We start from the raw sequence: 10,617 nt of genomic DNA, 5'->3' as shown, positions 1-10,617 counted from the left end.
GACAGAAGCATTTGAGAAAATGCGACACTCATTCATGATTGAAAAAAAAAACCTTCTCAATAAACTAGGAATAGAGGAGAAATTCCTCATATTGATAATGAATATCTACAAAAAACCTACAGCTAACATCATATTAATGGTGAGAAACTTAAAGTTTTCCCAATAAAATCAGGTACAAAGCAAGGATGTTCACTTTCACAACTCCTTTTCAGTATCAATACTGGAAGTTCTAGCTAATGCAAAAAGGTAAGTAAAGGAAATAGAAGGTATACAGTTTGGGAAGGAAGAAATATAATTGTCTTTGTTCACAAATGACATTATCATCTATGTAGAAAATCCAAAAGAATCAACAACAAAAATACCCCTCTAGAACAAATAAGCAATTATGGCAAGGTTGTGGTATACAAGGTTAAAATACAAAAGTCAGCCATTTTCCTATATACCAGCAAAGAACAAGTAGGATTTGAAATTGAAAATACAATCCATTTACATTATAACCTTCCAAAATGAAGTACTTATGTATAAATCTAACAAAATATGTACAAGATCTATATGAGGAAAACTACAAAACTCTGATGAATGAAATCAAAGAACTAAATAAATAGAGATGTTCCATGTTCATGAACAAGAAGACTCAGTATTGTTAAGGTGTCAGTTCTTCCCGACTGGATCTGTAGGTTCAATGCAATAACCCCCCCCCCCCAAATCCCAGCCAGTTATTTTGTGGATATTGAAAAACTGATTCTAATGTTTATATGGAGAGATAAAAGACCCAGAATAGCCAACATGATACTGAAGGAGAAGAACAAAGTTGGAGGGCTGATGCTACCCAACTTCAAGGCTTTTTATAAAGTTCACAACACTGTGGTATTGGCAAAAGAGCAAATGGATCAATGGAACAATAAAGAGCCTGTAAATAGACCCACATAAATATAGTCAACTGATCTTCAACGAAGGAGCAAAGGCAAAAGAATGGAGTAAAGATAGTTTTTACTAATGGTGCTGAAAGAACCAGACATGCACATGGGAAAAAATGAATCTAGACACAGACCTTACACCATTCACAAAAATAACTCAAAATAGATCACAGCCCTAAATTTAAAACATAAAACTATAAAATGGCTAGAAGATTTAGGAAAAAACCTAGTTACCCTTTTTTATGGCAATGTCATTTTAGATATAATACCAAAGGCACAATCTGTGAAATAAATAATTGATAAGCTGGAATTCATGAAAATTAGAAACTTTCGCTCTGCAAAGGACAGTGTCAAGAGAAAGAGAAGACAAGTCAAAGAATGGAAGAAAATATTTGCAAAAGACATATCTGATAAATGACAGTCATCCCAAATATACAAAGAATTCTTAAAACTCAGCAATAAGAAAATGAACAACCTAATTTTCATGTGGGACAAAGGCCTTAACAGACAACTCATCAAAGAAGGTATACAGATGGCAAATAAATGTAAGTAAAGATACTCCACATCATATATCATCAGAGAAGTGCAAATTAAAACAACAATGAGATACCACTACACATTTATTAGAATGGCCAAAATTCAGAACACTGGCAACTGGAGTTGGAGAGGAATTGGAACAACAGGATCTCTCATCTATTGCTGATGGGAATGCAAAATGGTTACAGCACTTTGGAAGACAGTTTGGTAGTTTCTTACCAAACTAAACATACTCTTACCACACAATCCAGTAATCACACTCCTAGGTGTTTACCCAAAGGAGTTCAAAACTTATGTCCACACAGAAACCTGCACACAGATGTTTATAGCAGCTTTATTTGTAATTGCCAAAACTTGGAAGCAACTAAGATGTCCTTAATTAGGTGAATGGATAAATAAACTGTGGTACATTTATACAGTGGGATATTATTATTCAGCATTAAAAAGAAATGATCTATTAAGCCTCGAAAAGACATGAACAAACTTTAAGTGCATATTACTAAGTGAAAGAAGCCAATCAGAAGAAGACTACGTATCTTTTTTGAAGTAGTGTTTTCATATTTGGATAAATACCTAGAGGTGGGATAGCTGGATCATATGGTAGTTCTATTTGTAATTTATTGAGGCATCTCCATACCGTTTTCCATACTGATTTTACCAATTTACATTCCAACATACAACCTATATATAGGTTCCCTTTTCTCCACATCTTTGCCAACACTTATTTCTTGCCTTTTTGATAACAGCCATTCTAATAGTGTTCATTGCAGAATTATTTACAATAGCCAAGTACCCATCAATGGATGAATGGATAAAGAAGATGTTATACACATACGCACCACACATACACACACACACACACACACACTCACTGGAATACTACACAGCCATAAAAAGATGAAATCTTGCCATTTACAACAATATGGACCTTGAGGATATTATACTAAGTGAAATAAGTCATATGAAATGAGACAAATACCATATGATTTCATCCATATGTGGAATAAAACAAACAAAATAAATGAACAAGCCAAACAAAGGCAGAGAGGGAGAAGGTAAAATGTGTAAAGGGGATAAACTATATGGTGACAGCTGGAAACAGCTTTTGGCAGTGAGTACCCTGTAGTGTACACAGCATTAGAAATATAATGTTGTACACATGAAACATATAATGTTATAAACCAATGTTACCTCAATAAAAAATAAGAAGGGACTTCCCTGGTGGCACAGTGGTTAAGAATCTGCCTGCCAATGCAGGGGACACAGTTTCGAGCTTTGGTCTGGGAAGATCCCACATGCTGCGGAGCAAATAGGCCCGTGCACCACAACTACTGAGCCTGTGCTCTGGAGCCCGTGAGCCACAACTACTGAGCCCATGTGCCACAATTACTGAAGTCCACATGCCTAGAGCACATACTCTGCCACAAGAGAAGCCACTGCAATGAGAAGCCTGCCCACTGCAACATAGAGTAGCCCCCACTCGTCACAACTAGAGAAAGCCCACGCACAGCAACGAAGACCCAACACAGGCAAAAATAAATACAAATAAATAAATAAATTTATTTTAAAAATAACTTAAGGGCTTCCTGGGTGGTGCAGTGGTTGAGAGTCCGCCTGCCGATGCAAGGGACATGGGTTCGTGCCCCGGTCCGGGAAGATCCCACATGCCGCGGAGCGGCTAGGCCCGTGAGCCGTGGCCGCTGAGCCTGCGTGTCCGGAGCCTGTGCTCCACAACGGGTGAGGCCACAACAGTAAGAGGCCTGCGTACCGCCAAAAAAAAAAAAAAAAAGTAAAAGCTACATATTGTATGATTCCAACTATATGACATTCTGGAAACAGCAAACTATGAAACAGTAAAATTATCAGTGATTGCTAGGATTTTCAAGGAGAAAGGAAGAGGATGAATAAGCAGAGCACAGAGCATTTTTAGGGCAATGAAACTACTCTGTGTGGTATCATAATGATAGGTACATGTCATTATACATTTGTCCAAACCTATAGAATGTACACCACCAAGAATGAACCCTAAGGTAAACTGTGGACTTTGCGTGATTATGATGTGTCCACGTAGTTTCATCAATTGTAACAAATGTACCACTCTGATGGGGGATGTTAATGAGGGAGGCTATGCATGTATGGGGACGGGGGGTATATGGGAAATCTCTGTACCTCCCAGTCAATTTTGCTGTGATTGTACAACTGTCTAAAAAATGTAGTCTTAATTTAAAAAAAAAAGTTAATGTGAAGGAGCCATGTCATCTCAGATTTAACCTTTGAATTTGCCCATAATTCATTTCCCCTCTTACCCTCCTATTTCCAATATAGAGTTAATGAGATGCCTCCAATGGAACAGTATGGGATTTAACAATATATATTCAGTTATTAGTGAATGGTAAGATGGATACTTGTGTGTCAAAGAAATGGAAGTAATTTGTGGAATTTTGCCTCTCAGTGAGGCAGTGGATGGTTGAAATTGTGGTGTGACGTCACTGGATGACGCGTGATCTGAGGACCCCTACACTGTTGAATGGGAGACAGGTCTAGAATTTTCCTATAAACGTATTAACATGCGTAGCAGTCCAGGAGCAGCAGTTAGGCAAACACTACGGCTTGCTGCCCTGGTGCCATCTCTCACTGAGCTCACCAGGTGAGTCAAAGGCAAGCCTGCCTTCCCAGTGTGGGGAACTGGATTAGGGTCGGCGCAGAGGCACGATGTTGGGCAGCTCTTAGGAGCTTCTGAGTCTCCCAGGAAACTATAGATCCTTCTGTCTTTTAAACTTTGAACTCAACGCACACCAGAGAGAGATTTGCTTCCATCATAAAGATATGTGTATTCTCATTAGGAGAAACAATGAAAAACACCTTTCCATAATGCCTGCCTTAGCCCTAAGTCTCAGCCAGCCCCTGCTACTGAGTCTCGACTTTTAAAAAGCCTTTGAAGTCCCACCACGTGCCATATACTCTGGGCAGTATTTGTCATTCACCCCTCAGGACAGCTCTATGACATAGGTATCGTGAGTCCCACATCACAGATGCCCAAGCTCAGGCTGACAGAGCCTAGGTCAGCTCTCCAGTAAGTGGCAGGATGGGATGAGGTTCTATCCCTCGCCCTCCATAGAGGACACAGAGCGGCCTCCCTTTTAGACAATGGGCTTCCAGGGCTGGAAAAATGGTCAGTCACACTCCCTGCTATTGTGGCCCCGCGGGTATTCACTCACCAGCCCCTCAGAGTGAGGAAGATTACAGAGGAGATGAAATTCTGCCCCTTATTCCAAGAGACCTGGGTGTCTGGGCCACATCCATTGGCTGATTCCTGAAGTGGGGAGTAGGGCTCAGACAGAGGCTCAGGTGTTGCCCTTGAGACAGGTGATCTGGAGGGAAGGAAAGTGATATGTAAGGAAGTGCTTTAAGAAATTGTGCTTTATATTTTGTCTTCTTTAATCCTAACAGCTATTCAAGTTACCCATCATTTTGGCCAACATCATACCAGGGTACTGACTTTAGGGGAGTTTATGTAAATCAGGAAGACACCTTTGTTTTCTCCAGGTCAACAGCCAACTGTGGAAATACTTTAAAGTTTTTTTGCATTTTCTCTTGATGCCTCCAGGGCTCTGAATGCTCTAACCTGCCTGGAGGCTGGCGGTACATGCTCCTCACATTTTCTTTCCTTTTTTAATAATACTTGCATTGTTTTTAAGTCTAATTATTGAAATTGAAAACTTTCTAAATTAAAAAAAAGAGTTATGTTAAAAGAGGGGAGAAAACATTTGTAAACTACGCCTCATAGTGGGTTAATATCCATGATTTGTGAAGCACACTCATTAACAAATGATTGGCAACTAATTTCAACAAAGAACTCAAATAAATATATATATGAATAGTAAACATGTTAAAATATGCCTAAACCACTAGTGTGTTATTCAGGGTTCTACAGAGAAATGGAAACAGCAGGATATGTATTTATATATAAAAGGAGATTCATCAAAAGGAATTGGCTTGTGCAGTTATGGAGGCTGAGAGGTCCCACAGTCTGTCCTTTGCAAGCTGGAGACCAGGAAAGCTGGTGGCGTAGTTCAGTCTGAGTCCAAAGGCCTGAGAACCCCGGAAACTGATGGCTTAAATCCCGGAGTGAGGGCCAGAGAAGGTGAGATGAGATGTCAGGCAGTGCAGCAGGAAGCAGAAGTGGGGGAGTTCCTCCTCCCTCTCTGCCTTTTGTTCAATTCAGGCTTTGAACAGATTGGATGAGTCCCACCCACAGCGGGGAGGACAGTCTACTGAGTCCACCAGTTCAAATACTAATCTCATCCAGAAACACCCTCAAACACAACCAGAATCATGTTTAATCTGGGCATCCCATAGCCAGCTGAGTTAACACATAAAATTAACCATCACAACTACAATTAATGAGATGAAAATATAAATCCTAAGAAGAATATTAAGTGGAAAAGACAAGATGCAAAAGATGAATAATGTGATTCCTCTTTAGGAAGAGACACCTGTGTGTGTGCAGTTGTCTATGATCATGTACCCTCACCTACAGGGACACGTCTGGAGGGGAGGCACTGTTCTATGACAACAGATCCTTTTGGGTCAAGGGGCGGGAGTCAGGCCTGTAAGAGAGGTGAGAAAATGTACTTTCATGTATTGTTTGGAATGTATTCAGGAAAAAAGCATTTTCATAAAAAATTGAAAACAAAGTACTGTGAACAGACTGACAAAGGTAATGTGAACATGTATTTATTACTTTGGAAAAGCATTCATTGTATTCAGTTTCCTGGGGAAATGAAGTAGATTTTAAAATGGAATTGACTGTGTGTGTGTGTGTTTCTAGGTCTCCTCTAGCTCTATCACCCCAAACACATGCTTACAAGTGCAGCTTTCTCTTTAGTTCGGGGCAGGGCTGGACACCCTATCTCAGGTTTAGAGATCTCAGAAAATGATGGACACAGAGGGATTGCTCACAGTAAGCGCAAGTTTCCAGAAAATACTGGCTGCAATCACTAAGACAAGATCACAACCTCTATCCCTTCGTTCCTTTTGCTGACCAGTCCCCTGGTCTGATACTCTCAGAGATTGCAATCCTGGGTCTGGCCACCAGATGGCATCTATCCCCTCCCCCCTTTTTTTTCTGTTTTAAGGTAAAGAAGTACCTTTTCCAAAAGTAACAAACGATATATGATTTGTTTACTATGATACCAATTCTTTTTGGAAAATTCATATCTATATTAAAACAGTTCCACCTGCTTTTGACCACAAATCTACATCGCGTTCATTGATGTATCTCTTCCGTCAGTGTAGGCTGAAGTGTATAGGCTGCAGAAGGTCCCTCCCAGAGAACACGGCATTTCACTCTCCATTACCCCACCCCTGTACAGGCTTCCCAGACCTTCCCCCACCCCCTATCGGGCATCTCTTGTCCATGACCCTGGACACAGCTACCCAGACATCGCTCCTATGCCCCATCCTCTCTCAGTCACCTCTGCCTGCGGTGCCTTCCACGCGCCTGCCGCCCACTGCCAAGGAGCTATTGCCACCTGGTGTTTCATCGTGTGCAGTCCCTGGAATATACATCTTTACAGTCTTCTTTTACGATGAGTTTTTTTTCAGACAATATTAGAATTATTCAGTGCATAGGTTCAAAGGCTGGCGTTTAAGGGAGAGTACTGTATTCTTTTGCTCCTTGAATAAATGTCTTTGTAGAGAAGTTTGACGGTAGCGGTACGTTGGTGCCACCTCGTGACACAAACCTGAACTGCAGCTTGAGCTTTCCGGAACTGGAAGGTGGGAGGGAAGGGTGGCCAAAACTCACCGGACAAATTTCTGAAAGTCTGGGGGGAAAGGGAGGCATTGCTAGTGTACAAGGATACTGACAGGCACCAGACAGAAAATTCAGCCTCTTACCATGCTGAAGAGAAAGCTCTATGTGAGAACAAAAAGATTTTTATTTTTATCCTTTGAGACCTAAGGCCAAATAGCTAGAGACCTGTATATAAGCAACAAAGCATCCATGTCATTAATGATCTTTTTCTTTCAACATCTTTATTGGAGTATAATTGCTTTACAATGTTGTGTTAGTTTCTGCTGTATAACACAGTGAATCAGGTATACGTATACATATATCCCCATAGCCCCTCCCTCTTGCATCTCCCTCCCACACTCCCCCTATCCCACCCCTCTAGGTGGACATAAAGCACCGAGCTCATCTCCCTGTGTTATGTGGCTGCTTCCCACTAGCTATCTATTTTACATTTGATAGTGTATATATCTCCATATCACTCTCGCAATTCATCCCAGCTTACCCTTCCCCCTCCCCGTGTCCTCAAGTCCATTCTCTACGTCTGCATCTTTATTCCATTTTTATTTTCACGTTCCATATATATGTGTTACCATACGGCATTTGTTGTTCTCTTTCTGACTTACTAGAGTCAGAGTAAGATAGACTCTAGGTCCATCCAACTCACAACAAATAATTCAATTTCGTTTCTTTTTATGGCTGAGTAATATTCCATTGTATACATGTGCCACATCTTCTTTATCCATTCATCTGTCGATGGAAACTTAAGTTGCTTCCATGTCCTGGCTATAGTAAATAGAGCTGTAGTGAACATTGTAGGACATGACTATTTTTGAATTATGGTTTTCTCTGGGTATATGCCCAGTAGTGTGATTGCTGGGTCATATGGTAATTCTATTTTTAGTTCTTTAAGGAAACTCCATACTGTTCTCCATAGTGGCTGTATCAATTTACATTCCCACCAACAGTGCAAGGGGGGGGTCCCTTTTCTCGACACTCTCTCCGGCATTGGTTGTTTGTAGATTTTATGATGATGCCCATTCTAACTGGTGTGAGGTGATACCTCATTGTAGTTTTGATTTGCATTTCTCTAATGATTAGTGATGTTGAGCAGCTTTTCATGTGCTTCTTGGTCATCTGTATGTCTTCTATGGAGAAATGTCTATTTAGGTCTTCTGCCCATTTTTGGATTGGGTTGTTTGTCTTTTAAATATTGAGCTGCATGAGCTGTTTATATATTTTGGAGATTAATCCTTTGTCTGATGATTCATTTGCAAATATTTTCTCCCATTCTGAGAGTTGTCTTTTCATCGTGTTTATGGTTTCCTTTGCTGTGCAAAAGCTTTTAAGTTTCATTAGGTCCCATTTGTTTATTTTTGTTTTTATTCCCATTTCTCTAGGAGGTGGGTCAAAAAGGATCTTGCCGTGATTTATGTCATACAGTGTTCTGCCTATGTTTTCCTCTAAGAGTTTAATGGTGTCTGGCCTTACATTTAGGTCTTTAATCCATTTTGAGTTTATTTTTGTGTATGGTGTTAGGGAGCATTCTAATTTCATTCTTTGACATGTAGCTATCCAGTTTTCCCAGCACCACTTATTGAAGAGGCTGTCTTTTCTCCACTGCATATTCTGGACACCTTTATCAAAGATAAGGTGACCATATGTGCGTGGGTTTATCTCTGGGCTTTCTATCCTGTTCCTTTGATCTATATTTCTGTTTTTGTGCCAGTACCATACTGTCTTGATTACTGTAGCTTTGTAATATAGTCTGCACTCAGGGAGCTTGATTCCTCCAGCTCCATTTTTCTGTCTCAAGATTGCTTTGGCTATTTGGGGTCTTTTGGGTTTCCATACAAATTGTGAAATTTTTTGTTCTAGTTCTGTGAAAAATGCCAGTGGTACTTTGATAGGGATTGCATTGAATCTGTAGATTGCTTTAGGTAGTAGCCTCATTTTCACAATGTTGATTCTTCCAATCCAAGAACATGGTATATGTCTCCATCTATTTGTGTCATCTTTAATTTCTTTCATCAGTGTGTTATAATTTTCTGCATACAGGTCTTTTGTCTCCTTAGGTAGGTTTATTCCTAGATATTTTATTCTTTTTGTTGCAATGGTAACTGGGAGTGTTTTCTTAATTTCATTTTCAGATTTTTCATCATTAGTGTATAGGAATGCAAGAGATTTCTGTGCATTAATTTTCTATCCTAGTATGTTACCAAATTCATTGATTAGCTCTCATCGTTTTCTGGTAGCATCTTTAGGATTCTCTATGTATAGTATCATGTCATATGCAAACAGTGATAGCTTTACTTCTTCTTTTCCAACTTGGATTCCTTTTATTTCTTTTTCTTCTCTGATTGCTGTGGCTAAAACTTCCAAAGCTATGTTGAGTAAAAGCTGTGAGAGTGGGCAACCTTGTCTTATTCCTGATCTTAGTGGAAATGGTTTCAGTTTTTCACCATTGAGGACGATGTTGACTGTGTGTTTGTCATATATGGCCTTTATTATGTTGAGGAAAGTTCCCTCTATTCCTACTTTCTGTAGGGTATTTATCATAAATCATAAATATCATAAATTTATCATATCATAAATTTATCATAAAATCCTGAAGAATGTTCCATGAGCACTTGACAAGAATGTGTATTCTGTTGTTTTTGGATGGCATGTCCTATAAATATCAATGAAGTCCATCTTGTTTAATATATCATTTAAAGCTTGTGTTTCATTATTTATTTTCATTTAGGATGATCTGTCCATTGTTGAAAGTAGGGTGTTAAAGTCCCCTACTATGATTGTGTTACTGTTAATTTCCCCTTTTATGGCTGTTAGTATTTGCCTTATGTATTGAGGTGTTCCTATATTGGATGCATAAATATTTACAATTGTTATATCTTCTTCTGGGATTGATCCCTTGATCATTATGTACTGTCCTTCTTTGTCTCTTGTAATTCTCTTTGTTTTATAGTCTATTTTTTTCTGATATGAGAATTGCTACTCCAGCTTTCTTTTGATTTCCATTTGCATGGAATATCTTTTTCCATCCCCTCACTTTCAGTCTGTATGTGTCCCTAGGTCTGAAGTGGGTCTCTTGTAGACAGCATATATACGGGTCTTGTTTTTGTATCCATTCAGCCAGTCTATGTCTTTTGGTTGGAGCATTTAATCTATTTACATTTAAGGTAATTATCAATATGTATGTTCCTCTTACCATTTTCTTAATTGTTTTGGGTTTATTATTGTAGGTCGTTTCCTTCTCTTGTGTTTCCTGCCTAGAGAAGTTCCTTTAGCATTTGTGGTTTGGTGGTGCTGAATTCTCGTAGCATTTGCTTCTCTGTAAAGCTTTTAATTTCTCCGTCAAATCTGAAT

This window comes from Stenella coeruleoalba, assembly GCF_951394435.1.
Source record: "Stenella coeruleoalba genome assembly, chromosome: X".
Lineage (NCBI taxonomy): Eukaryota > Metazoa > Chordata > Mammalia > Artiodactyla > Delphinidae > Stenella > Stenella coeruleoalba.
Note: the sequence above shows the minus strand (reverse complement) of the source record.